Source organism: Tasmannia lanceolata, unplaced genomic scaffold (genome assembly GCF_043159265.1).
Source record: "Tasmannia lanceolata isolate RefF3 unplaced genomic scaffold, GAP_Taslan_0.1 ptg000003l, whole genome shotgun sequence".
NCBI lineage: Eukaryota > Viridiplantae > Streptophyta > Magnoliopsida > Canellales > Winteraceae > Tasmannia > Tasmannia lanceolata.
The window spans coordinates 42,958,578-42,966,637 of NW_027518680.1; the positions used below are offsets into that span (position 1 = coordinate 42,958,578).

General features: G+C 34.7%; 1 long non-coding RNA gene across 1 annotated transcript; it reads left to right on the plus strand.

Moving 5' to 3' along the window:
- The first annotated feature begins 3,012 nt into the window (after positions 1–3,012).
- On the plus strand, positions 3,013–5,167 carry LOC143862378 (uncharacterized). Its single transcript, XR_013240277.1, has 3 exons — positions 3,013–3,069; positions 4,435–4,684; positions 4,931–5,167. It is a non-coding gene; the product is annotated as an uncharacterized LOC143862378 (long non-coding RNA).
- The last annotated feature ends 2,893 nt before the right edge of the window (positions 5,168–8,060 follow it).

The window sequence follows — 8,060 nt, forward strand, 5'->3', positions numbered from 1 at the left end:
TTATGTCTGTTGGACCTGGAAGGGGTTACCAGCACAAGGAAAATGGGGATACCACGTATGAAAATGGGGTGACCAAAAGATGAAATGGGGGTATCACACCTAGAAAATTTTGGGTTGATGTCTGTTGGGCCTGGAAGGGGTTACCGGCACAAAAAAAATTGGGGTACCACATATGAAAATGGGGTGACCAATAGATGAAATGGGGGTACCACACCTGGAAAATTTTGGGAAACTTTTGAGCTTTTATATCCTTTCATGGCTACAGTTTAAAGATAATTGGTAGGAAAAACTCCATTGGGCCTATTGATATTTTGATTGCAGGTAGAAGAAATTCCATAAATGTTTGAAATTTGAGTGCATTGACTCCGAATTTATTTTATGCTTGTGAATCTGTGATCATGACTGTTTCATCCATTGCAACAGTTTCTGTATTCATCTTCTGTCATTAATGGAAGTGTAGACTTAATGTCATCCTCCAGGTCCCAGAATCACAAAAAATTGGTTCAACATTATGTTGATGTTATTGACATTACAACTTTGGGTTTATACTCTTTTCTTGCTATAGGTTTACACTCTTTTCCATCTTTTTTTGTTTAGATGCTGAAGCTTTTGTGGTGGTTCTTTTCAGCAAAAATTAGCAGTTGTAACTATTGTTGAAGATCCACGAGTTAATTATGTTGGTTCCAAATAGGGGCGGGGCTAGGAATTTGCACAAGGAGGGCAAACAATGGTTGTTATAATAATAAATCAGAACCAAGAACACCTCCCACGCGCGCGCATACTCACGAGATATCATTTCCATTAGATGATCTGATCCCTCCAATCTATAGAGGAACTGTATATTATGGAAACCTATATAGATTGGAGGGTTGGGATCATCCTATGGAAGTGATTTTTGGGGCACAACCGATTTACATTGTCGCCCATCAAATGGGCGGCTTTGATTATCTATGGTCTAGGCAATGCATTCCTTTTGGCAAAATATTGAATTGTAGGGACTTGTACCATGTAAAATCTTAATGGATCTAATGGTTAGGAAAAAAGAATATTTATTTGTTTTAACTCTTCAGTTGCAAGCAATTGATCCAATGGTTAGGACTGCTCATAAAGATTTATGGGCCATTGCAATCCATAATGGGGGTAGAGAAACAAATCTCGGAAGTCAAATACATGAAAAACATAATTCATGTGGAAAAGGATTTTGGATTGGATGTCAGAAAGTGAATTCCAAGAGTATGAAAACAACAATAAGATCTTCATGTACCTTTAGGCCATGTTTGGATACCTCATTTGGATTTGGATTTGAGTTTTGGATACAAAATACGAAAATTTTCCAGGTGTGATACCCCCATTTCATCTCTTGGTCACCCCATTTTCATATGTGGTACCCCCATTTTCCTTGTGCTGGTAACCCCTTCCAGGCCCAACAGACATCAACCCAACATTTTCCAGGTGTGATACCCCTATTTAATCTCTTAGTCACCCCATTTTCCAGGTGTGAAAAAGAAAATAACACTTTTTTCTCCCTGTTTTTATGGCTTAACGTGTATATTTTGAGGGTGAAGGGTATTTCGGTAAAAAACCTTATCAGGAAAAGCAAAATGGTACCCTTTCACAAGTTTGAAATTGAAGGGGTCCATCTCACTATTTCAGATATTTTGTGGTACCTTTTGGCCAAATGTCCTAATTAAAACAGCATATAATGGAATGACGTTAGTACCCTTGAAAATATGTTTTCATACATTCTATAGGAGATAAGAGAAGGGTGTGTTTAGTCAATTTATCTAACCACATGCTTCATGTGGTTTTTGAGTATATTTCCCTCGGAATATATGTATTCTGGTTAGTTGCATACTTGCACCAAATAAAAAGGGACATATTCTAGGTAGAAATAAATCTATATCAGTCTTCAGTGTTTAGGTAGATAAAATCTATATTACCTTACAGTTGCTCCAAATAAAAAAGTACATATTCTAGGCAGTTATAAATCTATATCACTCTACACTTTATATTATGTATCTTCCTGTGTTCTCGTCCTTTTTATGATTGAAAGAAATGAGTGTTGTTTGCATTGGCAAATCCTTATATACTTACTATATATAAAGCGAGAACGCCTATTTTTTTCTTCCACCCTTATGCATTTATTCCGTCTATATTCTTTTTTAGACACCCTCCAATTGCTCTTGCATTGGCTCAGATGTCTGACTTCCCAGATTCCTAAAAGTTACCTGAGGGTGTTGTTGTCATTTGGCTCCAAATTACTACCCCTGATATTACGTACAAAACTTCCGTGCCTCTCCTCTTCCATCACCAATCCGTTCTTTCCATGTCCTCTCTCTTCCACTCAGACAGTCTAAACTGTCCAATCACATGTGGCCATTCGAATGTCACTGCTGGGAAAGCAACACAGAGCCTTCCATCTGTGTCGATTGCCACTGCGAAACGTCCCAGAAAAAAACCCTTTCCCTAAATCCTTCGCCTTTTCCAGCGCTAATATCATCTTCCCACAATAGGTTTTAGCAGTTTCTTTTCCCTTCTTCGCCGTTTGGTCATCCACCCAGATGTTGCCATTCAGTTGCCCCACCGCAAGGATCCACGTCTCAATTTTCACATTGTCGTTTGCCTCTAACAAAAAAACAAAAAAACAAAACCCTTTCTAGGTTTTTCTACACAGCTTTCATTCCTTCATTGTTTCTCTCCTTAAAAATTTATTATCTTTTCATTTCTTTCCTTCTCTACACTTTTTCTTCCATCCTTATATCTCAAGCTTACGTTTTTCTGATTCGGCCGACCATCATCCCTACTTCACATACTCAAGCAAGAAAAGGAGAAAAAATAACAACAACAAAAAAAAAATGCCTAGGTATGTATCTTTAATTTTTTTTATTTCCCTTTAATAATAGTTTTAATTCATACTAATTTTTATTTTCCTTTGATAATATCCTTAATTCATACTAAAATTCTTTTTGAATCCTCATTTTCTCCGTCTATTCCTCTGTGTATCTTTCATTTATTTTATTTCCATTTAATATTACAGACTCAAGGAAGAAGAGGACAAAAAAAACCCAGGTATGTATCTTTCATTTTTTTATAGCAACCTGATTGATTTTTGTTGAAGTTGGAGAATTGGAAAGCAATGATAGAGCTCTGTTGTGATTCATTGCATCAGTTTGTTTACTAATACATGTAACTGATCGTTAGCTAAGTCTCTTTCATGAAAGGCTACTTCCAAGACTTGAAGTAATTGCTTCCTGTTCTCTTCAGTTCTTATCTTCTCCTCTGTAGGGGATAACAAAATCGATTCAAGTTCCAAAGTGGTAAAAAGTAGTGAATACTCCTAGATTAACAAAATGGGTTACAAAGAGTTCAAGTGTCTGATTCAATTAAGAGCATGAAACATAATGGATTAAATACAAATATAGTCTTCAACAAAGAAAAACATTTCTGACGGAAAACTTTTTTAAGCAAAATTTTCTTTCCACAATTATGAGGGAAATGATATGATTATGGTTAATTTAGAGAAATATTATTATAAATTGATGGTTCTATGATTAACTTATTTTCTTTCCACAATTTAGAGGGATATATCTGTCCTAAAGATGCTTTGCCACCTTTGAGTTTGATCCAACAGTCCTCTACAAGATGCATATGAAGAGTACGAAGGAGTACCAAGTAAATTACACAGAGATATTCTTTTTAAGAATTGAAACTTCAGACTTTGTAATAAGTAGTTTGACATTGCAAATAAATTTTAATCATAATAAATTCCATGTTTAGCTGAAACAAAAGTGGTGATACTGTGTAGTGAAACATAATAGTAATCTGTCATCTCCATTATACTACGAAGTTTGGGAAAAAAGAGAAATATGAATATGATTTATAGCAATGTAGAAGGTAAGCCTTTATTCCTAGATAAACTCAGATCAGTAATTTTTTCTACTCTATGGTAATTAATACTTGATATTCTGGATGTTACATAAATAATATTACATTATTTTCATAAAACAAATTGCAACTTTGTGGACAGTTCCAACCATTTTTCAAAATTTTGCATTGCTTGTGCAACTTTCCTTGGGTTATTGTTTAGTAGCCAATTCAACAGACACAAATTTAACATAGATGCATACTTTACAAATCCTGAAATTATTAGATATAGATCCATCCTAAGCTCATCTTGACAATATTTATATTTGCATTTTTTCCTTCTCTTAAATCATGTTATAATCATAATTTCATTTTATAGATATTTACTGAAAATAAAAGTTGGGGATAGGAGTCGAGCGTTATGGATGACGGTATCTGATAAACATGTCAAAGCAATATTCAATTGTGAAGTATCCAAGATGAAAGCAATGAAGTGACAAAAATTAATGCAATTTTTTAAAAATTAATTCAAATTATTAATATCACGTATTTTTTCCTTTATTTCCACAGCAAAAAGACGATGCAGAGTTCGTTAGCCAGGTTCAAGAAAATTTATGGATGCCATACATTTTTACCGTCAGAGTTTCTGAAAAAAAAAAATTGCCCATAAAAAAAAAAGAGTTTCTGAAAAACAACTTTTCGGCACATCCTCCCGACAATTTACATGCATTGAAATTGAAAAGCTTGATGAAAAAGATTGGAGGAGGAAAATGACACCAGCAGAAATAACATTGTTTCTAATGAGCAGTTGAATTTAATGGTTTGTAACTCATTCATTTTCTCAACGTTTTTCTTAAATAGTGTTTTATATTTGTATGCAGACTTACATAAATATTGTATGATTAAATTAACTTCTTCCATTTTGAAAATTAGTTACTTAAAGATAAACAGAAACAATGGACTGTTGATTATTTTCAAGATATAATATCATTTTAATTTATAAGTTCATATTGAAGAATGTAGAAGAATAATATTATGTTTTATTATAGTGCTTTGCTTTCTACAGGAGAAGAAGCAGATGAAACAAACAAGACGAAACTATACTTTTGAATGTACACAAACAATTTTGGATATATACAGCACACAATCGTACTCCCGGCTACTTTTGTACTTACTCTTGATGATATAAAGGACCGTATGATCATATAAGAGTAGTTTTAGTTATGTTTTTTGTCAAATTTTGTATAGGCCTTACAAGTAAAGAGTATTACATATCTGGTTTTCATCATCCGGTCCTCTATAAGTAATTTTGACTATTTTTTGTATCCCATTTTCTATAAATATTACAAGATAAGCTATTATGTAAATTTAACTAATACTTTACTTTATGCCTTTTGTGTTTTGCCTTATGTATATCAATTTTTTAGAAAGTAATGCAATTACCCCCTTGCATTATTACATTATTGCCACTTTAGACAATCTAATGCGAACCCTATAGGATTATATAAATGATACTCTTTAATTTTCTCTGCTATTGAACGAAAGATTGTGTTCAATCTTGTATCAAAAATATATTATGTACAACCCATCTCTTCTATGATCACTATGCTCTAAATCTAAAGTTCTTTCTTTGTTGCCCTTTGAATTATTCTATGCTCGCCGGTATTTTTTAATTTGTGATGCTTTTGTTTGTGACTGTACGATGGGATGTTTCTCTTGGTTCTTTTTCTCTTTTTAAGATTTGGATGCTTCTAAAGTTGTTTTGATTGAGGAGATTGGAATAAATGTTTCTTAATAATTAAATTTACTCCATCCAGGATTGCTACATTGACATTTTCTCTCTAAAGTTCTTGTTCTTATTAACCGAAATTCTTGACTAACGACATCTTTGCTGAAATTTTGTACCAGTAACATAATGAAACCGACCTTAAACTTATGTATCGTTTGACAAACAACACATGAGCCCCCTTTTGACAAACAACACATGATTATTTTTCTTATGTAGATAAACTGCAATTTTTACTAGTGACAATAATAGCTAATAAATATAAGTTATGCTTTCGAGGAATTGGTTTGGACATCCATAAGTTGTCTTATTTTCAATCATAACTATGCATTTTCAATCATAGAATCTATATTACCCTCCAAACTAGGAATTTTCCAACTACCTAGTTGTCTTAATTGATTTGCTTTTGACTTGGGGTCCTTATAATTAGTTACATATAGGACAAATAGACATCAGTCTTTAGCCTGATTTTAAGGGTTCCGAGAAAGTTTGTTTAGTGCCCCTCCCTAAACCCTACAAAAAATGGGAAGAGGGAAGAGGGAATCAATATTGAGATTCCATTCCTATTCCAATTCCAACGATAAAGAGAATGTGAATTCCAATAGCAGTGTTTGGGTAAATAGGGAAAAGAAGGAATTAGTATTGAAGAGAGCAAACCCTAATAAAAATCCCAATCCACAAATTGTGAAAAACAATATTCACATATATGGATAGCAAAGCCTAATGAAAACCCAAACCCACAAATTGTGAAAATCGGTTCACGGCTCTGTAACTAGGAGAGCAAACCTGTCACGCCCCGAACGAAGCCATAGTCAGGGTACGTGACAACGCCACATACCTGCAAGCAACCTCACGAATATGCAAGGCAAAAGTAACAAGAAGCTACAGAGAAAAATAACACATTCTTATTCAATTAAACATTGTTCCATAATTAACCAACCATGAATTGCAATCTAATAGTAAATGAATGAACATGATTCTCACAACCCGAACCCAAATGAAATAATTCAATAATTACAGAGTTTCTAACAGTACTCATGTAAATAGATGAAGTAAAAATAAAGTTAATTCAACAATCCTTCCAGGGTTGAACCCCTCCTGACTACGTCCCAAGCTAACTCTTAGGATCTGTAATATATTATCTACAGTCAGCTTTCGCCTCATACGGTTCATATATACGAGTAGTCATGGGAACAACAGTAATGTAAATGCCCAATGCTCATGAGACCTTTGCTTCCTCAAACCAACTAAATCAAGCACATAACAATAATCACACAACACTACCTGGGTACCCAAGTCACTAACTCGTAACCCTCTATATTCAATAAGTCGGGTATGCCGCACAAGACTCGAAGGCCCGACTAAAGCAACCCACATTTCAGGTATACCGCACAAGCCACTAGAGCCCGACCAAAGCAACTTGTGAATATCACCATCCAAATACTGGGTATAGCTCAAAGACACTAGAGCCCAACCAAAGCATCCCACGTATCAGAATATCTAGATACTCAGGTATACCGCACATGCCACTAAAGCCAGACCAAAGCATCGTGAGAGTCGAATACATAAGTGTAACACAACCCATGCCTCACACAGCATGACAGGGAATCCATGTATATAAATATGCAACAGAAATATGCATAACGTGACATGACATAATAAGTCAGGGTATAACATATACGAAACATGGAATACACATTAACATATGATGAGGAATATACAACTGGGAAATTTTGTGAAATTCAGGGTAAACCCACCAACAAGATTAAAAAGTTCTCAAGTTTCATATTATCATTGAGAATACCAACAGATCGATATATCTAAACATATATCCAAAACCAAATCACCGTTCTAAGCAATGATGGGTTCTTTTCTAGGGTACAAATTATCAAAGATCCACATAAAACGTACCTATGTAAGAGTTTCCTCAACTTCTCGAATCCAATGGTCGATCACCTCTCATCACACATCGCCTCATAATTAAAGGGGTTTGGGGATGGAGAACACATGGGGAGAATACCAAAAATCCAAGCAAAATCAGAAAGACCCACAAAATGAACTGCACAAACAAAACCCTCCACGGTTGACCGTCTAGGGATTCCACGGTAGACTTCTGTTCGTGGTTTTCCCAACTTTTCCAATTTTTGCAAATTTTGAATACCTATAACCTGCACACCGAACATCCAAATTAATCGTGGTTGGATCCTGTAAGCCTAATGGTTCACACCTTGGCATTCCCATTTTGTATTGATGATTCCAAACACGAGTGATTTTATATCACTAATATGTTCAAATTTTTTAAGTTGAGATTTCTTAACAAGTGCAAATCAAGGATGCTTGAGTCAAGGCGAAGGAGCAAAATTGAAGTACATTCAATGTGCCGAAGACTTAAGTGATCCAAGGAGTGAGT